The following is a 25890-nucleotide window of genomic DNA, read 5'->3' on the forward strand; positions in this document are numbered from 1 at the left end:
GGGCGCTTCCGGTGCGTCACTTCCGCCTCGGGCCGCGGGGCAGGGCCCCGGAGGGGTGGAGCCTGCGCGGTGGCTGGCGGCGGGATTCGGTTGAGTTGCGGTTGGTCCCCGTGGCGGTGCGGCCAGGGGGTGTTTTTCCCGGGAAGGCGACCTTTGGAGGCCCTCTGACCCGAGGCCGGCAGGGACCGGAGGGTGAGGGAGCCCGGTCGGTTGGAGTGCAGTCCGCCGGCGCGATTTTCTTGTCGCGCCTCCTGACACGGGGCGGGGAGAGTAGTGTTGCCTCGCGGGTGTGGACTCGTCGTCGTTTGTGGAGAATGAGGTAATGGTCCCTTTAAGCGAATGACGAGGAGTGAAGTACTGACTAAAGCCACCGTGTACAGGGACCTTGAAAACTTCCTGTTAAAAGAAAGAAGCCAGACCCAGAGGACAACATTGGTCTGGGGACGTCTGCAGCCGTCAAGTGCGCGGAGGGCGGAGGGGCGGTTTTCGGGCTCCGGGGCTGGAGGGAGGGAGGGGCGTCCTGCTGCGACCCCAGGGTCCTGCTGGGGGATGGAGAGTAAGGAGGGGAGCTGGGCGGCCGGGGTCCTGCTGGGGGAGGGAGGTGGGGCAAGGAGAGGAGTCCTGCTGGGGATGGAGGGGAGGGAGAGGAGTCCTGGGGGGTGGAAAGAGGGAGCGGTGTCCTGTTCTGGGGCTGGGGTCCTCCTGGGGTGGTGAAGCGGAGGGTGGGAGGAGTGGTTAGGGCGGCGGCACCTGCAGAGTGGAGGGAGAGGCATCCTGCCGGGGTGAAGATGCTTCCGGGTTAGATAGCGTGGGTGCACAACCTTGTGAGTACCCTAAAACCAGTATGTTAAAGTGGTTGTACACCTTGCGCATTGTATCTCAATGTAAACGTTGACTTAGGCAAGAGTCATTAAAAAATGCTATAAGGAGGTATATAAAGGTATGACGTGGAACGTAAAATTTAGGTAGTCTCAAAATAACTCCCCATAATTTACATGTTAATTACAAAAAAAAAATAAATAAGTTTGCAGTAGAGAAGCTGGGTGGACAACTGCCGTGATCAAGTCACCAACACTAATATCAGGCGTTTTGAGAGGGATGAACATCATGTACCTTCTGACAGGATATCCTGAAAAGAACGTGACACAAGATAGTACTCCTGAAAAAAAGAAAAAAGCAAGCATAACCTTTAGTTGAGGCAGGCAGATCTGATTAATTGTTCCATGCTCTTCAAAAACATTACTGTCATGAAAGACAAAGACTAAGGATTTGTGTCAGATTAAAAGAGGCTAAGGAGGTAAGACAGCTACATTCATAGGTGATCTTGAATTGGATCCTGGATTAGGAAAAATAGCTAAAAAGAACATTGTGACAATAGGCAAAATTTGAATATGGGTTATATATTAGATAGTATTGTAATCAATACATTTTTTTGATTTGGTTAATTTTATTGTGCTCTTGGAAGAGAATGTCCTTATTCTTAGGAAATACACATTGAAGTATTTAGAGGTCAAGGGGCAGATCTCAATTTGATCTCAAATGGTTCATTGGAGAATGAGATTAATAAAGCAAATATAAATGTTAACAAATTGTGAATCTGGATGAAGAATATACAAGAGTTCCTTGTACTATCTTGTAATTATTTCAAAATAAAAACTTTTTAAAGGTCGTGCTTGTTAAAATCAGTAAAGGGAAACCCCACCAGAGTGGATTCTGGGTGCAGAAGGGGAGAGGGAGCCGCAAAGGGAAACCCCACCAGAGTGGATTCTGGGTGCAGAAGGGGAGAGGGAGCCGCGCCACTCAAGGTCAATCACAGACCCAACAGAAGAACCCTCACCAGGGAAGGATCCCAAATTCCAGGCCCCCACAGGGAAAGGTGGACATTGCATCTCCTACAGAAGTGAGCTCCCTGGCAGTGCGGCCAGGGACAAACCACCACCACCCTGAACTCCTGTGTTTCTCCAGTGGATTTTGCTTCAGAACAGCCCTCCCAACTTCCTCCTTGTCCACAAAACCACGTTCCTGTGGTCTTGCCGTAGCTTGCGTGTCCCAAACTGCAATTCTCTGCTATTCCCGAATCCACTTCCATGGGGAAAGTAACAACTTTTATTTTTAAGGTTAGTAGTTAATATTTCCATATTTTTGTATTCTCATAATCTCCTATAACAAAGGTGAGGATGCACAGGTGACTAAATTTTGACGCTTTGTCTTCTTAGTCCTGAGTCTTAATCTCAGTCTCCAGTGTGTCCCTTCTTTTGCAGCTCTGGTTTGGAATCTGAGGGTTGCAATGTAGATGCAGAAACCACAGGAAAAGCTATGCGTAAGGGCTATGGGCAAGGGGGCAACGAACACAAGGAGATTAACTGGGGGTAGGGGTGTGTTGGCCAGAATGGGCACACTTTCTGGTGATGGGCATTAAGGAGGGCATGGGGTGTAATGAGCAATGGGTGTTACATGCAACTGCTGAATCGCTAAATCCTGACCTTGAAAAGAATAGTACACTCTAAGTTAACTAACCGAGTTTAAATAAAAAATTTAAAAAAAAGGATTGGCACACTTTACCCATTCACAGGCTCTTAAACAACTGGTCACTTCATCTACCTTGTTGCACCTGAGAAACCCTTTGAAGTTACTTCTTTAGTTCCCCCCTCGCATGTCTAGCATTCCATAAATGCTTTATGCCTAAATGTTCCTGATACAGGGCGCCTGGGTGGCTCAGTGGGTTAAGCCACTGCCTTCGGCTCAGGTCATGATCTCAGGGTCCTGGGATCGAGTCCCACGTCGGGCTCTCTGCTCAGCAGGGAGCCTGCTTCCTCCTCTCTCTCTCTGCCTGCCTCTCTGCCTACTTGTGATCTCTCTCTGTCAAATAAATAAATACAATCTTAAAGAAAAAAAAAGAAACAAACAAAATAAGGATAGCACCCGGCACTCAGAGGGGTGTGTAGCTCCTGGTCTTGGGGCCGCAAGTTCAAGCCCCATGTTGGGCTCCACACTGGGCATGGAGCCTTCTGAAAAATAAACAGAAACAGAAGCACAGGTGCTTTATGATCCACACCCTCGAACTGCACTATCCCATGTGGGGTTTTTTTTTTTTTTAAAGATTTATTTGTTTATTTGAGAGACTGTGTGCTTGCATGCAAGCTGGGGGGAGTGGGGCAGAGGCAAAGAATCTTCAAGCAGATCCCCACTGAACATGGAGCCCATAACAGGGGCTGATCCCACCACCCTGAGGTCATGACCTGGGCCAAAACTGAGAGTCCAACGCTCAACTGACTGAGCCACCCAGGTGCCCCCAAGTTTGATACTTTCTTAATAGTCAAAATTGAAATTGGACGTCTATAAATGGAACTATGTTTTAAATACATTATGGCAACTCTTTTTTTTTTTTTAAATTTATTTATTTGAGACACAGAATGAGAGGGAGAGAGAGAGCATGAGAGGAAGGAGGGTCAGAGGGAGAAGCAGACTCCCCACTGAGCAAGGAGCCTGATGTGGGACTCCATCCTGGGACTCCAGGATCATGATCTGAGCTGAAGGCTGTCCCTTAACTGACTGAGCCTCCCAGGCATCCCGGCAACTGTCATTATAAAGGAAAGCCATTGGAAATTTTTGAAAAAGTGAATCATCACTCCCGAACTTATCTGTTCTATAAATCCACTAATTACCTCCAGTTTTGTCTTTCTTGAAATGGGTGGGTGAAAAGCCTTCCTACTCCCTTCTCTTTCCATCTGTGTTCAACTAGTTAACCTAGGGCAGGCTGACCACAGATCTGCACAACAGAATACAACTTTGGAAATGACTTAAGCCATTTCCTGCCAGTAAGCTCATTCAAACTATCCTCTGTTTATGAATATTGGACTTCGTGTCCTTATGTTCCCTATACATTTTTTAATAGAAAAAATTTCAAAGCATATAGCTTTTTTCAATTACTGAAATCAATGCTTGCTTTGAAGATGCTTTCCATCAAAACAAATAGTTGTAACTAAAACGAATATTTGAACTTTCAGGAGTTCTGGGTTCTAAATGAGGCTGCATACCAGTCAAGTACTGTAAGACCTTTGTAAAACAGTGATTGTAGTATAGGATGGAAGTATGCATCTCAGGAACTCTATTTCCAGTTTCATATTTACATGAGAGAACATTACCTTCCTCCTTAAATCTCCCAAATATGAGGATGAGTTGATTCAGCAATTAAGTGGAGTTTTGAATTCCTCTGATTAATTTATTACCATGCAGACACTGTATCTCACGTATGTTATTTTGGTCTGCCTTATCCATCAACCTTCCCGGTCAGGGTATGTTGGCTTGGGTGCAGTCAGGTGTAGGGAAGGATGAACTGAGCTATGGCACCTCTACAGGAAGAAGGGCTTTGTATATGAAAAAGAGGAAACCCAAACCAGACATTGGTTTTCCTATTTGTTAGCAGGTTTATAACATACAGAGAAAGAAGGATGAGCTCACAGACGAAAAAGAAGTTTGGGGGCACCTGGGTGGCTCAGTGGTTAAGCGTCTGCCTTCTGTTCAGGTCATGATCTCTGGGTCCTGGGATCAAACCCTGAGTGAGGCTCCCTGCTCAGTGGGGAGTCAGCTTCTCTCTCTCCCGCTGCCCCTCCTCCCTGCTTGTTCTCTCTCTCAAATAAAATCTTAAAAAAAAAAAAAAAAGATTAGAGTGTTTCTACAGATTGTAATTAGCTATGTTTTTCTTTTTAATGATAGTAAGAGAAATAACAAAATTTACCATCTTAGAAAAAAAAATTACCATCTTAACCATTTCTAAGCATACAACTCAATAGTATTAAGTATATTCACACTGTTGTGCAACCAGCTCAGAACTCTTTCGTCTTGCAAAACTGAAACTCTACACCCATTAAACCACCCCCCCCATTGTCTGCCACACCCCCCACCCTTGGTAGCCACATTTCTACTTTCTGTTGCTACAGATTCGACTACTTTAGATACCTCATCTAAATCTTACTATATTGGGGGGGAGGGGTTTGGTGACTGGCTTATTTCACTGAGCATAATGTCTTCCAGGTTCATCGAGTTGAAGTGTGTGTCAGCCTCTCCTTCCTTTTAAGGGCTGTATAATATTCTGCTGGAGCCATATACAGCAGTGGGATTCCTGGATCATATGGTAGTACTATTTTTAATTTCTTGAGGAACTGCCATACTGTTTCCCAGAGCACTTACACTAGTTTTATAATCCCACCAACTGCGTGGGAGTTCCAATTTCTGTCCATCCTTGACAACACTTGTAATTTTCTGGTTTTTGGATAGTAGCCTGTGGTTGTTAATGTGAAAATGTTGGGGTTCAGAGCAAATGATCAAGAAAGAATTCTTGAGTGGTGCCTGGGTGGCTCAGTGGGTTAAAGTCTCTGCCTTCAGCTCAGGTCATGATCTCAGGGACCTGGGATTAAGCCCCACATCGGGCTCTCTGCTCAGCAGGGAGCCTGCTTCCCCCTCTCTGCCTGCCTCTCTGCCTACTTATGATATCTCTCTGTCAAATAAATAAATAAAACCTTAAAAACAAAGAATTCTTGAGACATCTTTGGTGCAGAAAGGTGGTTTTATTTTATTTTTTTTAAAGATTTTATTTATTTATTTGACAGAGAGAGATCACAAGCAGGCAGAGAGAGAGGAGGAAGCAGGCTCCCTGCTGAGCAGAGAGCCCGATGCGGGCCTCGATCCCAGGACCCTGAGATCATGACCTGAGCCGAAGGCAGAGGCTTAACCCACTGAGCCACCCAGGCGCCCAGAAAGGTGGTTTTATTAAAGCACAGAGACAGGACCCATGGGTAGAAAGAGCTGCTCTGTGGTTATGAAGAATGACTGATTATATACTTTCAAGTTGGGAGAGGGTTAGAGATAGCGAAAGTCTCTAAGGAATCTGGAAGCAAGGTTTCCAGGACCTTGAGGGGCTAGCTGTTAGGAAAAAAGTCATTTGTTACTGTTTAGTAAAACCTCAGTCATGAGACCCTTCACAGATCATGGGCTTGGAGATGAATACTAACATGTACTTTGTGGGGCAGAGATAAAGGGAGTCTCCAAACGAATTTTTATATGTTAAAGTAGACTCCTAGGATCCTGGGGGTCAGGCTAAGATTGCCTCTTGCCCTTAGCCAAGTATCAGCATCGAGGCAGCTGAGCTCCCAGAGGAAGGTCACTGCCTGTCTCAAGGATTTGTCAGTGGATTGTAAGTTGCAAGGAGATTTAATTTTTTTTCCTATATTACTTTTACCTTTGTTCTCCACATCAGTTTTGATTTGCATTTTCCAGATTGTTAGTGATGTTGAGCATTTTCTCATGTTTGTTGTTCATCTGTGTCATCTCTTTAAAAATGTCTGTTCAAATCCTTTGCCCAGCTTTTAAAAATAATTTTTATTGATTTGAGAGGGAGAGAGAATCTCAAGCAGACTTCCTGCTGAGCACAGAGCCCAAGGTGGGACTCGATCCTTCAATAGCCATGTCACAGCCTGAGCCAAAAGCAAGAGTCTAACGTTTAACCTACTGAGCCACCCAGGCACCCCTGCCCAATTTTTAACTGGGGTATTTGTTTTGTTGTTGTTGAGTTGTCTGACTTCTTTATATATTCTGGATATTAACCCCTTATCAGATACATGATTTGCAAGTAGTTTCTCTCATTCTATAGGTCGTCTTTGTGTTCTGCTGATTGTGTCCTTAGATGCACAGAAGATCTTGAAAATAGAAGTTTTTAAGTTTTCTTCACAGATGTCCCATTTGTCTGTTTTGTCTCCTGTACTCTGGGCTCATATGCAAGAAATTGTTGCCAAATCCAGTGTCATAAAAGCTTTTCTCTATAATTTTTTTTTTTTAAGGAGAGTTATAGTTTTAGGTCTTTCATTTAGGTTTTTGATCCATTGTGAGTTAATTTTTGTATATGAAGTGAGACTGGGGTCCTACTTTAGTTGTCCACATGCGTTTGCCCAGTTTTCCCAGCGCTGTTTGTTGGAGGGCAGGCACCTTTCCCTATTGATTGGTCTTGGTGACCTTGGCAGAAATCATTTGACCATGTAGTTGAGAGTTAATTTCTGGGCACTCTACTCTATTCCTTTGGTCTGTCTGTCTGTCCTTTTTTTCTTTTTTTTAAGATTAAAATTAAAAAAAAATTACTAGAGAGCATGTGAGCGGGGCAAGGGGCAGAAGGAGAGAGAGAAGCAGACTTACTTCCTGCTGAGTGGGGAGCCCAATGAGGGACTCGATCCCAGGACCCTGATATGACCTGAGCCAAAGGCAGAGACTTAGCTGACTGAGCCATCCAGGCACCTGTATGGTCTGTTCTTGCATTAGGACCACAGTCCACAATGTTTTGATTAGTATAGTTTTGTAATACATTTTGAAATCGAGAAGCATGAGGCCTCCAACTTCATTCTTCTTTAATTATCTTTTTTTTTTTTTTTAAGATTTTAAAAAGAGAGATCACAAGTAGGTAGAGAGGCTGGCAGAGAGAAAGAGAGAGAGAGAGAGAGGGAAGCAGGCTCCCTGCCGAGCAGAGAGCCCGACTCGGGACTTGATCCCATGACTCTGAGATCATGACCTGAGCCAAAGGCAGAGGCTTAACCCACTGAGCCACCCAGGCGCCCTTTAATTATCTTTTTAAAGACCCATCCCTGTGACCAGATGAGAAGTTACCTGTCATGGCCAATGCCTGAAATGCTATCATTAGATGCGTTCTTTTTAGTTTAAAGCTTTGACTCTATGGAAAGATAGCCCACTAACCTTCAACTCAGCAAATGCTGATTGGTTGCTAACCAGATAGGGTGCTGGGAAGACACCAAGATAACAGTGTTTCCCACCCTCAAGAGGATGGGGATCTGGCCACAGTATTGGTCGTCCCAGGGACTCGCAGATCTGACTCCACTGACCTGGCAGGCTGGCCGGGTCCCTCCGCATTTTCTGTACGCACTCTTCCTAGAGGTTTGCACATTCGGGTAGGTAAACAATTTCCTGGACTGATCTTCAGACCAAGTGATTCAGCGAGCTGTGCCCTCCCATCGTTTGCAAAGTCTGCAAACCAAACTGAAGCAAACATCTAAGTAGGAGTCATTACTTCCAAGTGGAAGTGTCAGGGAACTCGTCACAGTGGAGGTTACAGGTCAGCCTGGCCTAGAAGGATGGTCGTGTTGGGATCCTTCTGGAGGCTTTCTTCATGAACAAGCTGAGGAGGATGAGAGGGCATCTCAAAGGAAAAAGGAACAGTAATAGCAAGTAGCGTGGACCCTGCGACAGTAAGGAGTTGCTCATGGATTCCTCTGGGCACCAACTCCCGTGGTGCTCAGTGGTCAGTGGCACCCAATGGCCACCAGCGCCCCCTCTCCCCCCATACCTGCTGCTGCCTTCCGTGGCTATAGTGCAGTGCCTCTCGTGGGGCACCTCCCCTGGCATCCTGGAGACCAGGCTTTGTTTGGGGAGTTCCGGAGGGCAGGTTCCCAGCCTGTCCTATCAGCACCGCCCGCACAGCGATGCTCCGCCCTCCTCCGAGCCCCTGCGGTGCCCTCCCAACAAGTCTGGGTCCTCTACCGTGGAGGCTGTGTGTCTCAGCTGCAAGGAGCCTGTGGCTGCTCCCCGGTTTGCCGTGCCTGCATTGGAGTCCTTCCAGCTTACTAGCCAGTGTCTTGTTCTCATCCCCTGCTAGGGTTATGAAAGCTTGGGTGTGAACCGAACTGCCGCCATCTTGAACAAATCCCCCATAGTGGCCCCTCTGACCAGAAACCTTCCAAAGGGCAGCCCCCACCGCATTCTTCCCCTCCCTATGCCCTTGAGGCACAATCCCTGATCTGCTGGGAGGTCTGACTGTGACACATGCTGATTGTTAAGGGTCTGTCCTGGTTGTCCCAGCTTCTAGGGCTGTGAAAGCAGATCCTGAGGCAGCTGGGGTTTGGAGACCATAACTGGTGGCGGCGCAAGACTCACTTCTTCCCTAAGGTCCTTTAATAAGCCATTTCTGGTCAAGCTGGACTTGTTGGCCTTTGGTTTCTGTCTTACGGCGCCTTTGGCCACTGGAGATCTTTTCCCACCTACACTCCCTTCCACCAAATGATATTAAACTCTCCCTGTTCAATTACCGTCTGGTTTCTCTCTTTATTGGACTCTGGCTGATAATAGCAGTGAAGTTTTTACCATGAAAATTTTTTTAAGAACCCTAGTACAGACCTTTTCTGGTAAAGCCTGGGGAGGTGGGGGGTGGGGGGACGGTAGAGACTCGCCCATCTGATTGATCTCCCTCTTGTTCCCTGAGGCAGCTTCTCTAAAACAGTCTGCAAACATTGAACAGCCTTTGCTGTGAGCAGTTGGAAGCCGTGTGGAGATAGAGGAGTGATGGGGTCAGTTGTGTGTTGGGGGGGCTAATTCTGGTGATAAGGAGACTGGACTGTAAGGCAGAAAGTTGGTGTGGAGGGAAGCCAGTTAGGAGGATGGTCAAGGACAAAGAAGACTTTGGATTTGAAACAGAGCAGTGACTCTTAGAGTGGAAAAGAAATGCACGCAGAGTTAAAAATTGTTAAAATTGATAGGTCTGTAACAGTACTTAATGACCGGGTGCTAGAAATACGGTGCTGGAGAAGTTAAAGAAAACACTGTCCTACAAATTCAGCAATAGGATTGTTGTAGGAAAATGTTGGAGTCCAGAGCCATCAGCCAAGAAATAATTCTTGAGATGTTTTTGGTGCAAAAGGTCTTTTTATTAAATTAAAGCATGGGATGGGGCCAGTGGGCAGAAAGAGCTGGTCGGTGGTTCTGTCTTGTGGGTGATTCTATATTTTCAAGCTGGGAGAGGGTTAGGGAGACCGCATGTCTCTAAGGAATTTGAAAGCAAGGTTTCCAGGATCTTGTGGGGCTAGCTGTTGTTAGGAAAAGGTCATTTATTACTGCCTGGTAAAACCCTACTCATGAGACACACAGTGTGGGCCATATGCTTGGAGGATGATTGCCAACATGTATCTTGGGGGGGGAGGGGTCGAGATAAAGGACGTTTCCAAAGGAATTTTTATACTTTCAAGTAGACTTACAAGATCTTGGGTGGGGGTGGGGTGGGGTGGGGAGTTGGGCTAAGATTACCTCTTGGCCTTTGCCAAGTATTAAGGTAGCTGAGTTCCCAGAGGAAGGTCACGCTGCCTGTTTCAGGGACTTGTCAGTGGGCTGGAAGCAGTAAGAAAATTTAATTTTTTCTTTTGCCTTTATTTCTCACATCAGGGTGCCTGATAGGCCATGGAGGGAGGCAAGGGTGACGGGAAGAGGCTCAGGTTGGATGGGAGGAGAGGGAAAATGAGTCCAGGGAACGATAACCCTAGCTCGAATTTATCAAATGGTTACTATGATTCCCTGAATCTCTCCTTATACTCTGTTTTTAAATGCACCCAGGATTTTGTGTTAATCGGGAAAGACAACAGACCCAGAGACAGCCCCTTGAAAGAAGCTTTTTCCTCCTGTAGTCCCCGAGCCCAGGCCATGTGGGGGAGCAGGGGGAATGGGAAGTCTGGCCCAGAGCCTTCACGAGACTTTCACAGGGAGGAACAGGCGAAGCAGGATGGGCAAGCTGACCAAATGTAGGGGTGCCTAGTTTGAATAATTTTGGTGGCCTCCGTTACAGGAGGGTCTAGTTCTCCAGTACCAGGCCCTGGAGTGATTTAGAGACAGGGGACAGTCTTCCAAACTGCCAGAGGCTGATAAAAGGAGGGGGTGGAGTCTGGATGGGTTGGTCTGCATCTCAAGGACGAGTTCAAAGGCAGGTTATTTGCTCTCTCTAGGAATGTGCTGACCCTAAGGAATGCTTGAGGGGCAGCCTCTCCCCCAGATCAGAGTAGCCCCTGACACCAAAGCATCATAAATCTAGAAACAGAGCACATGACCTCATGTCCTCTGCTCTCCAGGATCCTCTCGTTTCAGTCTTAACTGCTCACACCCATGGTCACTTTCCGTGCCCGCAACTTTCTGTATCTTCTTCACAGTGTTCCAAGCATCTGTCTCTGGCCTCCTGTCTTTGTGCTTCATTCTCTCACCTTGATGCTAATCGTCCTCTGAACCCCGCACCTGCCCCCGTTGCTCCCAATGGCTTGTTTACTGCCCCTAGTCTGGCTCATGGCACCTTCCTGCCTGATGCTTCGAGCCTTGTGGACTTGTTACCACTTCTCCAGGCAGGGAAGCCTCTTTGCACTGTCATGCTTCTAGCTCTGACGTGGTTAGCACACACTCTGCTCACCCCTGCCTGCACTAGTGGGCTGAGCGTGGCTGCCTGTGGATATGTACCTGTGCTGACCATTATCCCTTCAACCTCACAGTCACCACCGCCAAGTGAGCCTCACTGCTGCTCTGCAGTCATTGTACGTTTCCCCAGTTCACGCCGCCCGCCATTTTCATAAGTGATTGTTTCATACCCTCCCTTCTGTGCTCAGATCTGCCGTACTTCTCACCCAGCTCCCGACTCCATTCAATGGTGACCTGGCTTCTTACATCAATGACAAACCAGACGGAGTCAGGAGAACCTCCACCAGTTCCTGATGAGCCGACTGCGGACCTGTACCTGCCCAGATGCTCCTCCTCCTCCTTTGTTCTTTTGACGCACTTGGCTAGCTCCCAGCCTGGCTGACCTTCTGCGGGGTCACCTCCCACAGGCCCCCTCCCACCTTCTCTCTGCTGCTCCAGGACTCCCTCCCGCAATCCTCCTTTCTCGCTTTTACAGTATCTCTCTTTACCTGACATTTCCGTTCCGGTACACCCACACCACTGGTTTCCCATCTTGGAAGAAGAATCTCTTCTTTTACACTGTTGGTGGGAATGCAAGTTGGTACAGCCACTTTGAAAAACAGTGTGGAGGGGCACCTGGGTGGCTCAGTCGTTAAGTGTCTGCCATTAGCTCAGGCTGTGATCCCAGGGTCCTGGAATGGTGCCCCACATGGGGCTCCCTGCTCAGTGGGAAGCCTGCTTCTCCCTCTCCCTCTCCCCTTGCTTGTGTTTCCTCTTTTGCTGTGTCTCTCTCTGTCAAATTAATAAATAAAATCTTAAAAAAACAAAACAGGGGTGCCCGGGTGGCTCAGTGGGTTAAGCCTCTGTCTTCGGCTCAGGTCATGATCTCAGGGCTTTCTGCTCAGCAGGGAGTCTCCTCCCTTGCCCCTGCCTGCCTCTTTGCCTTCTTGTGATCTCTCTCTCTGTCAAATAAAAAATAAAATCTAAAAAAAAAAAAGCAAAACCCAAAATAAACAGTGTAGAGGTTCCTCAAAAAAATAAAAATAGAGCTACCTTGTGACCCAGCAATCGTACTTCTGGGTATTTACCCAATGATACAGATGTAGTGAAAAGAAGGGCCATATGTACCCCAATGTTCATAGCAGCAATGGCCACGGTCACCAAACTGTGGAAGGAGCTGAGATGTCCTTTAACGGACGAATGGATAAAGAAGATATCGTCCATATGCACAATGGAATATTACTCAGCTATCAGAAAGGATGAATACCTAATATTTGTATCAACATGGACAGAACAGGAGGAGATTATGCTGAGTAAAATAAGCAGAGAAAGACAATTATATGGTTTCACTTATTTGTGGAGCGTAAGGAATAGCATGGAGGACAGGAGTAGAAGAAAGGGGGAAATTAAAAGGGGGATCAGAGGGGGTGACAAATCATTAGAGATTACGGACTCCGGGAAACAAACTGAGGGTTTTAGAAGAGGGGGTTGGGAATGGGTGAGCCTGGGGTTGGGTATGAAGGAGAGCCGGCACTGCATGGAGCACTGGGTGTTATATGCAAACAGTGAATCATGGAAACTACATCAAAAGCTAATGACATGCTGTATGGTGACTAACATAACATAATAAAAAAATTATTAAAAAAAAAGAAAAGAATCTCTCCAGCTCCGCTGCCCTTCCAGCCACTGTTCCATCCCTCCTTCCCCTCCCTGCAAAACTTCTTCTTCTTCTTTTTTTTTTTTTTTAAGATTTTATTTATTTATTTGACAGACAGAGATCACAAGCAAGCAGAGAGGCAGACAGAGAGAGAAGAGGAAGCAGGCTCCCTGCTGAGCAGAGAGCCCGATGCAGGGCTCGATCCCAGGACCCTGGGACCATGACCCGAGCCGAAGGCAGAGGCCCCAACCCACTGAGCCACCCAGGCGCCCCCCTGCAAAACTTCTTGAAAGAGTTGGCTGTGATTCTACCCTTAACTTCTCATGTTCTCTCTTGATCTTATTCTAATAGGCTTTTACTCCGACCACACACTTCCAAAATTGCTCTTACTAAGGTCTCTGGGGCGATGCATCGCCAAGTCGAATGGTCAATTTTCAGTTCTCATCTTACTTGACTTGTCAGGAGCATTTCACGCACTGATTGCTTTACGCCATATTTCCAGCTGAGCCCCATCAGACCTGCTCTTTCCACAGACTTCCCCATCTCTGGAAGACTTCACCCTTCCCATTGCTCAGGCCCCAAAACTTGAAGTCATTCATTAAAAATAATAACAATTTTATTGAGATATAATTTGAATATCATAAGAATCACCCACTTAAAGTATACAACTCAGTGGCTTTTAGTGTATTCACAGAGTTGTGCCACTGACACCAGTCAATTCAGAATACTTCGTCACCCCAAAAAGAGACCCTGCACCTTTCACGGAGGCCATTCTTGACTCTGCTCTCATGGCCCACCTGGAATCCATCAGGATTCTGCCTTCGATCATTCTGAATATTCCACCTCTCACCACCTCCAGTGAGCACCCAAGCCCCATCACCTCTTGCTTGGGTTGTCGTGACAGCTTCTTTGCTGGGGTCCCTGTGCCCTCTGTGGCACCTCTTCAGAATGTTCTAACCAGCAAGCCACAGCAATGTCCCAAGGCAGACCGCATCCCGCTGCAGAATGATTTCCATCCCACTCAGGAAAGCCAGAGTCCTCGCAACGGGGCATGACAGTTCTGATGTCACTGTTCCTCTTGGTCTTCTGTCACTCTGGCCTCCCCCCACCATCGGGGGCCAGTACTCACCTCTCATGGTCATTCTCTCTGTCTTCAAAGTCCCTCGCCTAGGCACTCCCGTGGTTCATTTCCTCACACAGTGGGCTTACCGGAAAGCTCAAACCTCAGCCTTCACTTGCTGCTTCTCTCACGTTCAGAGAAGCTTCTAGTGAAGGGGGATGGGGGAGGATGGGTGGACAGAAGGGAAGCTGGATATTTGAATCTCAACATTCCAGGTAAATCTTGGGACAACTAGGCATGGCCTGCCTTGGCACCTGTCAATGGGTCAGCATGTCTCCCATCTGATCAGAATCCTGGCTCCGAAAAATCTGGAGCTTTGGATAAAAATGATAGTTCCTAGACCCTACACAAGATCTACCAGATCAAAAGCATTTATCTGCTTCTGCAATAATCTTTATTGTCAGTAAACTCCACACTGATTTCTTTTCTTGCTTGCTTATGTTTTAATTTTAATTCTAGTTAGTTAACATACAGTGTAATATTAGTTTGAGGTGTACAATATGACAATTCAACACTTCCCTACATCACCCAGTGCTCATCAGGACAGACATGACCCTTCATCCCCATCACCTGTTCCACCCAATTCTCCATCCAGCTCCCCTCTGGTGACCAACAGTTTGTTTCTCTATAGTTAAGAGACTGTTTCTTGGCTTGTCTTTCTCTCTCCCCCCTGACTTCATTCGTTTGTTTTGTTTCTTAAATTCCACATATAAGTGAAAACATATGGTATTTGTCTTTCTCTGACTGACTTATTTCACTTAGCATTCATTATATTCTCTAGCTCCATCCTTGTTGCAGCAAGTGGCAAGATTTCATTCTTTTTCATGATTGAGTAATGTTCCATTTACATATTTACATTCACATACACTTCTTTTTTAATTAATCTATTTATTCGGGGAGGTAAAGGGAGAGGGAGAGAGCCTCCCAAGCAGGTTCCATGCACAGCACAGAGCCGAACACAGGGCTCAATCTCACAACCCTGAGATCATGACCAGAGCCGAAATCCAGATTGGACGCTTAACTGATGGAGCCAGGTGCCCCAATATACCACATGTTCTTTATCCATTCGTCACTCAATGGGGTGCAAATGGTCACTTTGGGGTGCTTCCATATCTTGGCTATTGTAGATAATGATGCTATAAACATCAGGGTGCATGTATCCCTTTGAATTAGTATTTTTGTATTCTTTAGGTAAATATCCAATAGTGTAATTGCTGGACCATAGGGTAGTTCTATCTGTAATATTCTGAAGGACCTCCATACTGTTGTTCACAGTGGCTGTACCAGCTTGCATTCCCACTAACAGTGCACAAGGGCTCCTCTTTCTCCACATCCTCTCCAACACCTATTATTTCTTATGTTGTTGATTTTAGCCATTCTGACAATGTGAGGTGACATCTCATTGCAGTTTTGATTTGCATTTCCCTGATGATGAGTGATGCTGAGTATCTTTTTATCTGTCTATTGACCATCTGTATGTCTTCTTTGGAAAAATGTCTGTTTACATTTTTTGCCCATTTTTATTTGGATGATTTGGGTTTTGGGTGTTGAGTTGTATAAGTTCTTTATATATTTTGGATACTAATCCTTTGTCAGATATGTCATTTGCAAACATCTCCCATTCCGTAGGCTGCCTTTCAGATTTGTTTGTGGTTTCCTTCACTGGGCAGAAGCTTTTTGTTCTGATGAAGTCCCAATAGTTTATTTTTGCTTTTGTTTCCCTTGCCTCAGGAGATATATCTAGAAAGAAACTGTTATGGCCGATGTCAAAGAGGTTACTGTTTTTTTTCTCCTCTAGGATTTTTATGGTTTCAGGGCTCACATTTAGGTCTTTCATCCATTTTGAATTTATTTTTGTGTATGGTGTAAGAAAGTGGTCCAGTTTCATTCTTTGGCATGTTGCTGTCCTATTTTCCCAACACCATTCGTGAAAAAGACTGTCTTTTCCCCACTGGATATTCTTTCCTGCTTTGCCAAAGATTAAATGACCATTAGTTCGGGTTCATCTCTGGGTTTTCCTATTCTGTTCTAACGATCTATGTGTCTGTTTTTGTGCCAGTACCATGCTGTCTTGATTACTACAGCTTTGTACTATAATTTGAGGTCTAGAATGGTGATGCCTTCAGCCTTGCTTTTCCTTTTCAAGGTTGTTTTGACTATTCAGGGTCTTTTGTGTTTCCATACAAATTTAGGGTGTTTTTTTTTTTTTTTTATTCTAGCTCTGTGAAAAATGCCATTGGTATTTTGATAAGGATTTCATTAAATCTATGGATTGGTTTGGGTGGTAGAGACATTTTAACAACATTTATTCTCCCAGTCCATGAGCATGGAATGTCTTTCCATTTCTTTGTGTCCTCTTCAATTTCTTTTCTCTGTTTTCCATGTATAAGTCTTTCACCTCTTTGGCTAGGTTTATTCCTAGGTATCTTATTGTTTTTGTCCACACCCATTTCTTGGGCATGTTATATGATTTGATTGTCTGGATTTGTTCCTTCCCCCACACCAATCTGTGTGACTGTGACTCAAGTTCAGGGTGCGCTGGAACTCAGATTTCCTGCTCAGTTCACTATTTTAAAACTCCTTTTCCTTATTTTCCTCTGACTTTGAGGCACTGGCTTATATTTTTGTGATTTTCATACAGCTTTTTGGGGAATAGGCCATCCAACTTTTTGTTTTGGGTAAATACTTTTTTTTTTCTTTCTAAATTTGCATCTGTGATTCTTTTCAAGACAAATCTTGTCTCATTTACCTCCATGTGCCTTGAGTACCTAGCATGGTACATTGGCATAGTAGATGCTAAGAAGTACCTAAGGGATTCAATTATGTGATAATGATGCAGAGTGAGGGGTGTTAATAGTTATTTGTCATTGGAATGGGGGCAGCTCTTTAACCATGGAGGGCTCAGCATCACCCTTCTCTGTGGGGGTGGCCAGCAGCAGTGTGAATCATATCTGGTCGACAGTCTGAGGAGAATTGTCCTCCAAATCCAATCCTGATCTACATAGTTTCAGGGTCACCTGGGGTACTGGTCCAAGATCAGTAAGAGACTCCTGCCTGCAGGGTCTCTGGCAGAAATTATGCAGATGATGTGACTCATTAGTAACTGCTTCATAGTTCTGCAGGCTTCCTCAGAATGTGGAGCCCTGGTTTGGAGTCCCAAGTCATAAACAAGTCAGAATGAGTCTGCAGCTTTCAAGGGAAGAAAGGCCTGCAAACTTTGTATGGAAATGAGGTATAGCCTTTCGAGCATCTCTGTTGTCCTCCCCCGTCATTGTCCTGGAGGCACAGGAGGGGCATGTTCTAGGGCATTGGTTGTGGAAGGAGGTGTAGCAGGAGGGCAACATAACCAAGTGAGGACATGCAGGGAGTTGAGGAGCAAAGCTGTTCCTATGCAGTTCCTTCTTCCATTATCATCCTCTAAACTGTCATCCCAATCATGTTAATGCTCCTGAAAATCATGCCTTCCTCATCCCAGTGTTTACGGCAGCATCATCTACAATTGCAACGATATGTAGTCAGCCCAAGTGTCCATCGACAGATGAATAGATACAGAAGTTGTATATGTGTGTGTGTGTGTGTACATGCATACTAGGGAAAATACAGCATACACACACACATACAAAATGAAATATTATTTGGCCTTAAAGAAGCAAATCTTGCCACTTAGCAACAACATGGTTGTTGCAAAATCAGTCAGTTAGAGAGAGACAAATACCGAATGATTTCACTTGTAAGTGGAATTTAAGAAACAAAACAAATGAACAAAAGGGGAAAAAAGAAACAGAGAGGCAAGGCAAAAAACAGATTCTTAACTCTAGAGAACACATGGATGGCTCCTAGAGGAATGGGGGATGAAGGGATGGGGATAAAGGTGTGTGCCTGTTGTGAGCACCACGTGTCTTATGGAAACCTGGAATCACTGTATTATACACCTAAACCTAATACTACACTGTATGATCACTAACTGGAATTTAAACAGAAACTTAAAAGCCATTATATCTTAAAAACAGAACAAGGCAAAAAAACCTCCCCAAACCCTACAAAACAGAGTGCTTGGGTGGCTCAGTCGGTTGGGCATCCGACTCTTGGTTTCAGCTGAGGTTTTGGTTTCACAGTCTGTGGGATCCAGTCCTGCATCAGACTCCTCACTCAGCCAGGGGTCTACTTGAAAAATTCTCTGCCTCTGCACATCCCTTCAAAATAAATAAACAAATCTTTAAAAAACAAAACCCAAAACCCCATAGCTTCCTTTCCTTAGTCTCTGGATCTCATAAATGACGCCTTGGTCTACTCTCTACCTGTAATTCACTGAGTGATTCAAGCCAGCCCTCCTGTTTCTTTTCTGTTACCATGTGTGGCCTGAGACGTTGCTGCCTCATGAGCTCACGGAGCAAGTAGCTTGACAGGCTTGTTGACATGGTTCTCTGAGGCTCCTTAATGAGAGGGGATGGGGAAGAGTAAGCAACATATACTTATGGATGGGACAAATCAGTTAGTGGCCCACAATCGACCCTGATCTTTTATGTCACAATGATGCTATTCTCTGCCCCAAATTAGTGGTTTCCTGATCATCAATTTAAAAAATACAGCTCCCTGGGCAACTCCTCTGGGGACGTGGACTCCGTGGACCTGAGGAGGGCACGGGGCATTAACAAGAACTCCACGTTCCTCAAGAAGTTGAAAATAGAGCTACCCTACGAACCAGCAATTGCACTGCTAGGGATTTACCCCAAAGATAGAGACGTAGTGATCCAAAGGGGCACGTGCACCCTACATTTATAGCAGCAATGGCCACAGTAGCCAAACTAGGGAAAAGAGCCCCGGTGTCTGTTGACAGGTGGATGGCTAAAAAAGGTGGTGGATATACAACGGAATATTATTATGCAGCCATCAAAATATGAAACCTTGCCATTTGCAACAGCATGGATGGAACTAGAGTGTATTATGCTAAATGAAATAAGTCAATCAGAGAAAGACAATTATCATAGGATTTCATTCATATGTGGAATTTAAGAAACGAAACAGGATCATATGGGAAGAGAAGAAGAAATAAAGCAAGATGAAATCAGAGAGGGAGACAGACTGTAAGATACTCTTAATCATAGGGAACAGACAGAGGGTTGCTGGGGGGAGCAAGTAGAGGGTTGGGGTAACTGGGAGACAGACATTAAGGAGGGCGTGTGGTGTAGTGAGTGCTAGGTGTCCTATAAGACTGATGAATCACTGATCTCTACCTCTAAATCTAATCATACATTGTATGTTAATTAATTGAATTTAAACAAAACTAACCAAAACAACAACAAAAAACCCCCAAGAACTCGACAGATTTCTCAGGTCCAGAATGTTTGGAAGCCAAATAGTGTCCACAGGATCCAAGGATGTAGATGTCATTTTGCTCTGTATCCAGATCTTCTTAGAAAAACTTACTGAGGGTCACCTGGGGAGCTCAGTTAAGCATCTGCCTTCAGCTCAGGTCATGATCCCAGGGTCCTGGGATGGAGCCCTGCATTAGGCTCCCTGCTCAGCTTCTCCCTCTCCCTCTGCTCCCGCTCCCTCTGCTTGTGCTCTCTCTCTATCAAATAAATAAAATCTTTTAAAAAAAGGAAGAAAAACTTAAAAACATTAAAGTTGAAAACAAACTATCTTTATTCCTGCCGTTTGAATATAGGGATTCCATGCTTTTGCAGTTCCTTACAAGCTATACTCACATTTTACATACTTATAAATGTAAAAATACAAAAAGTTGGGTTCTGCCTCTTTTTTGCTTACAAAACATGTCAGAAACATTTTTTCCTTGGTGTTCCACAAGTTTGGTAATTATAATGTTAAACATCTATAATTTACCTATTTACCAAGTACTGGGTGTTTTTTTTTTTTTTTTAAAGATTTTATTTATTTGACAGAGAGAGATCACAAGTAGGCAGAGAGGCAGGCAGAGAGAGAGAGAGAGAGGAGGAAGCAGGCTCCCTGCTAAAAGCAGAGAGCCCGATGTGGGACTTGATCCCAGAACCCTGAGATCATGACCTGAGCCGAAGGCAGCGGCTTAACCCACTGAGCCACCCAGGCGCCCCCTGGGTGTTTTGATTATTTCTAATTTTCTGTTTATAGCACAGATGATATAGTAAATATTTTGTGTATAAAAGTTTTACCTTTAAAATTTTTTAGAATAGTTCTTCAGGAATGATATTAGTGAATTAAAGAGTTTGCATATTTTAAGGCCAAAGTGATTAATACTGGAATATACAGTATTTCCTGTAGAAATTGATTAACTAGATTTATGTTTCAAATGCTTGTGAATCTGTAGTACATTTCCTTCACTTCTTCATATTTAAAAGTCCATTTGCCTTTATTTGCATCGTAATGGTTTAGCGGGAATGTTGTTTATACAGTGATGACCTCTCTGATGAAGTCTCTGGAATGTCACCAACGTCACTGAAGGCAAAGGAATAGCTCAAATGTCCTGAGGTGGGTGGTATGCTTGAGAATGCGGGAATGTGGGGGACAAACGGGGCGGTGGGGGGGGGCAGGTCTCGGAGGTCCTGCAGGCCATGCAAGCACAATGGAGGACATACTGTGCAGGCAGGGGAGTCACCTGTATGTCATGGGACACCAGGGAGAATAGCAGGGTGGCTGAGGATGGGGCCAGGGAGGCTAATCAGAGGCTCCTGCGTCAGGCAAGCAAGGACAGTGGCTGGCAGCGAGCCAGAGGAGGGGAAGGCGGTGAGAGACATCAGAGCGGGGTGCGGAGAGGAGTCAGTGATGCAGGATCTGAGCAAAGTAGGAGGAGAGCAGACATTTTCTGAGACAGAGGAGCCCAGTCCAGGTGAGGGGATCACGAGCTTTGCTTTGAATGTGTTCAACTTCCCTTTAAAAGCCAGTTTTATGGGAGCACCTGGCTGGCTCAGTCAGTGGAACATGTGGCTCTTGGTCTCGGGGTTTAGTTCGAGTCCCACGTTGGGTGTAGAAATGACTTAAATAAATGAACTCAAAACCCCCAGCTTCATGCAGGTATGACATGCACACAATTGATGGTGTGGTTGGTGAGTTCCACGAAGCTACCACCATAGGTGAGGTGCAGGACGTCTTCCTCACTCCGAGGGGCTCCCTGGACCCCTTCTCGGCCCCCCACCTCATGCATTCCTCGTTGCGGGGGACCACTGTCATGCATTCCACTGTCCTGGAGAGGACTTTCTGTGAAGTTTCTGTGCAAATGGAGCCATAAGCGCTGGGGAGAGCAGGAGGAATCCGACACGTCCACTGTCTGGCAGTGTTTCTTTCGCACCTGCTAAGTCCACATCCTCTCTGATAGCTTGGGGGGCAGTCTCGGGTTCTGTCCTGCCAGACTGGTTATGTAGGCTGGGACCCTACTTTCTGATCATGACTGTGAGACGACTTCTCTGTATTCTCTGCAGCCAGGAAGATCTTGTTGAGCATGACTTTCAGAAGTGTTTACAATGAAAATATTTATTTCCTCTTTCCTGATGTAAAATAACATCAGATTCCAGTGTGACTCCAGCTTACGTTGTTCTTGTCTCCAGATTCTGAGAAGTCTGCCTGTGGCGGGGAGAGCCCTTGCTCCCCACAATCACCTGCCTGTTCTAGCAAGCACATGGGCATCGGATGCTAGCCAGTGGCGCTGACCTGCTAGGCGACATCCGGGGAGGACGTCGTGTAACTCGTGCCTCATGCTCCGGTGCTAGGCCTACTCTGGACACCAAGCACAGAGCAGTCACAACCCAGGGCAGTCGCTCCTGACCCTTTTTTATATCCCTCGGCTTCCTGACGTTATTTTTAATGGTTCTTCCCATGATCATATAATAAAGAGCAGCATGTCAGAGGTCACCGGGATCCAGGAAACAGGGAGCATCAGACAGGTCTGTCAGAGGCAGGAAAGAGCTGCTCCAGGCAGGACATCCCCAGGAGGGCTGCTAAGGGTAGCATAACGGGGCCAGGATCTCACAGCAGAGATGTGAAGAACTATTGTATTGTCACTGCAACGGGAGATGTCAGTGTTGGAATCTATGTGTCCTAATGGCACATTCAACATTTGACCTGCGGGATGGCAGAACGTGGGGCACACGTCTATGGTAGCGGGTTGGTTTGTCTACAGGAAGGACCAGTTGATTTATTTAGGGAGTGACATCCTCCTTTTGCTCCCCCACTCCTCTTTATGACAATGGTGACTGCCATAGTGATTTTGCCCTTAGTCTCTGTTTTCAGCCCAAGACCTCATAGCTTCTCCACTAATGCTCGAAATACCAAAGAGCAGGAAAAATTTGAAAATGTTGCGAAGGAAAAATTTTGAGAGAGAGAGAGAAGCTAGGCATTGTGTCCATCTTTCTCATTCCTCTAGACTCTCTGTGTGCATTGAGCTACCATCAGGAAGCTAAATCATCAAGTTTGGCACCCTACAGATGTTTCTGGGGACGTTGATGACTACACAGGATTTCCTTTGTGAGCACCTGCAGAAAAACATTTTCCCTGGTCTCCACCAGGAAGAGTTGCGTCAACTTCCCGAAACACGCCGGGCATCCCGTGGTCAAATCTGCTTCCCTCTGTCCTGGAGTCTTTCGCACTCAGAGCTCGGAACCCGCGGCTCCCGTCTCTACCCAGAACAAGCCTGCCCAACTTCCTGCTGTTTCTCCTGCCCATATTCTTTTCATTTGTAATTGTCATTACACTGTTGTGTAGAATAACTGAGACTCCTGATACCCTCTTTAAAAGCAGTGGCATATAAATAAATTGTAGTTAGAAACTTGAGGGGAGAAGTCTTTGATTGTAGGGGTCTTGGGCAACTATCCTGTGGTTTTGCTGTTTGGTTTTTTCCAGTAGGCATGTAAGGTAGTGTTTTAATTCACAGGTTCTGGAGTCTGGCCACTGGGGGCTTCAGGTCTTCACTTTGCTACTTACCTCCTGTTTGAGCTAAAGTCAGTCACTTGATCTGTCTGCCCTGGTAGTTTGCTGCTTGATAATCCAGCCCATTTTTTTTTCATTTATTCAGCAAAACTCCAGGAAGTCCATTGGTTTGATTGCAAATTCTGGGTTTGCTATATTCCGGACATCCCTGAATTTTAGTCCCAGTACAGTCAGTGTACTGCTGTATTATGTGTATTTCTGTGTAACAAATTATCCCCCAAATCCAGCAAATTAATACAGCACACATATTATTTCATAGTTGGTTGTTCCGCATGAGTCACGAACCTGGGAAGGGCTTAGCTGAGTCCCCTGCTTCGGGATTTCTGTTATCTGAAGGCTCAGCTGGGGAAGAGTCAGCTTTTGAAGTTATATGGCTGTTGACACGATTCCATGCTTCAGCGGTTGTTGGACCCAGGCCTCCCTCAGCACCTTGCCATTCGCTTCACCAAAACTGGCAAGAGAGATATGCTAACAGCAACACGGAAGCCACGCTCTCTCCTACCCTGATACTGCACAGTGAAGAATCTTCTGGTCCTGGCTCCCGTTTGCGGGAGAGAACGTCTAAATCCTGAGATTTCCCCGAGCTGCAGGCATGTTTTGTTACTCAAGGAGGCCCTTCTACCCTGTTGCATTTCTGTTGATGAGGTGACCCAGGGTGACCAGTCTGGAAGACCAACCATGTGACATGGGGGCGGAGGGGGGTAGGTTGGGACTTGAGCGGGACCTCCTGTGAGGGAAAGGCTGGAGATGGAGTCCAGCCACACCAGTAACTGTTGGTAGAGCAACCACGCACCCAAGGAAACCCCAGTAAGAACTCCAGACACAAGCTCAGGGGAGCTTCCTGGCTGGTGAGCCCAGCGAAGTGCTGGCAGGTCTAGTTGTCCTGGTTCCACAGGGAGAGGGTACGGGAAGCCTGCCTCTGGGACCCGCTCCAGCTTTGTGCTGTCCTGATCTGTATCCGTTACAGTGAAACAGTAATTGTGTGTACTTTCCGTAGTTCTGTGAGTCACTCTAGGGAATGATTAAACCTGAGACGTGGTGAGAATTCCCCAGATGTGGAGCCACTTGCTCAGAAGTGGGGCGACCCGCTGGCCTGTGCCCTTAGGTGCTGAAGCCTGAGCTCCCGGAGGGTGCCTGACGTCAGACTGCACCTAATCGTGCAGGGACAGTCCCCCACCTTGCTTTACTCTGTGGGTCACAGGTAAGGCCCTGGGCTCGGCCCACATTGCAGGGCAAGGGGATTGCGTAGAGGGGAGGGGAAGCAGACACTTAAGTTTTTCTATTTTATTTTAAGATTTTATTTATTTATTTGACAGAGAGAGAGAGATCACAAGTAGGCAGAGAGGCAGGCAGAGGGGGAGAGGGAAGCAGGCTCCCCGCTGAGCAAAGAGCCTGATGGGGGGCTCGATTCTGGGACCCTGGGATCATGACCTGAGCTGAAGGCAGAAGCTTAACCCACTGAGCCACCCAGGCACCCAAGTTTTTCTATTTTAATCGTAGTGTAGTTTACATAGTGTTATATTAGCTTCAGGTGTACAATAAAGTGATTCAACAATTCTTTTTTTTTTTTTAAGATTTTATTGATTTATTTAGAGAGCATGATTGGGAGAGAGGGTTGGGGGGGATAGAGAGAGAATCTCAAGCAGACACCCCACGGAGCACAGAGACTGACCTGGGGCTTGATCTCAAGACACTGAGATCAGGACCTCACCGAAACCAAGAGTTGGATGCTTAACCAACTGAGCCCTGGTGATTCAACAGTTCTCTACATTACTCAGGGCTTATCATGTTAACTGTGCTGTTCATCCCCATCTCCTAGTTCACTCACGCCCCCTACCTCCCCTGTGGACCTACCCGTTTGTTCTCTAGAGTTAAGAATCTGGGCTCTTTTTGTTTTTTTGTTTTTGTCTCCGTTTTGTTTCTTAAATTCCAGAGTGAGGTCATTTGGTATTTGTCTTTCTCTGATGGACTTTTTCCCTTAGTATTATACCCTAGTATACCTTTATACCTTAGTCGTATACCCTCAAGATCCATTCATGTTGTTGCAAATGGCAAGATTTCACTCCTTTTTTAATGACTGAATAATATTCCATTTATGTATATTATATATGTGTGTGTGTGTATTACATATTCTTTTTTTATTTTTAAATTTTTTAAAAGATTTTTTTATTTAAGATTTAAGATTTAAGTCTTTAAATCTTAAAATTTTAAATTTAAATTTAAATCTTAATTTAAGATTTTAAGATTTTTTTTATTTTTTTAAAGATTTTATTTATTTAACAGACAGAGATCACAAGTAGGCAGAGAGGCAGGCAGAGAGAGAGGAGGAAGCAGGCTCCCTGCTGAGCAGAGAGCCCGATGCAGGGCTTGATTCCAGGACCCTGGGATCATGACCTGAACCAAAGGCAGAGGCTTTAACCCACTGAACCACCCAGGCGCCCCGTGTATTACATATTCTTTACTCATTCATCTATCTGTGCATACTTGGGCTGCTCCTCTATCTCGGCTATTGTAAATAAGGCTGCTACAAACATTCAGGTACGTGTATTTCTTGAATTAGTATTTTTGTATTCTTTGGGTAAATACCCAGCAGTGAGATTGCTGGGTCCTTGGGTAGTTCTATTTGTAACTTTTTGAGGAAACTCTATACTGATTTCCAGAGTGGCTGCACTAGCATGCATTCCCACCAACGGTGCACTAGGATTCCCCTTTCTCTTCATCCTCGCCAACCCCTGTCGTTTCTTATATTGTTGATTTTAGGCATCCTGATGGGTGTGAGGTGGGATCTCATTGTGGTTTTGATTTGTGTCTTCCTGATAACGAGTGATGTGGAACATCTTTTCATGTATCTGTTGGCCATTTGGATGTCTTCTTTGGAGAAGTGTCTAGTCTGTTCATGTCTTCTGCCCAATTTTTAGTTAGATTGCTTTGTTTTTGTTAGTTTCTCTCTCTCTCTCTTTTTTTAAAGTAATCCTAACACCCAGCATGGGAGTCAAAC

General features: G+C 45.6%; 1 long non-coding RNA gene across 1 annotated transcript; it reads left to right on the forward strand.

Moving 5' to 3' along the window:
- The first annotated feature begins 66 nt into the window (after positions 1-66).
- On the forward strand, positions 67-22603 carry LOC309850206. Its single transcript, XR_014304133.1, has 3 exons — positions 67-319; positions 20366-20441; positions 21515-22603. It is a non-coding gene; the product is annotated as an uncharacterized lncRNA (long non-coding RNA).
- The last annotated feature ends 3287 nt before the right edge of the window (positions 22604-25890 follow it).

The sequence above is a fragment of the Mustela nivalis genome (assembly GCF_964662115.1).
Source record: "Mustela nivalis genome assembly, chromosome: 16".
Lineage (NCBI taxonomy): Eukaryota > Metazoa > Chordata > Mammalia > Carnivora > Mustelidae > Mustela > Mustela nivalis.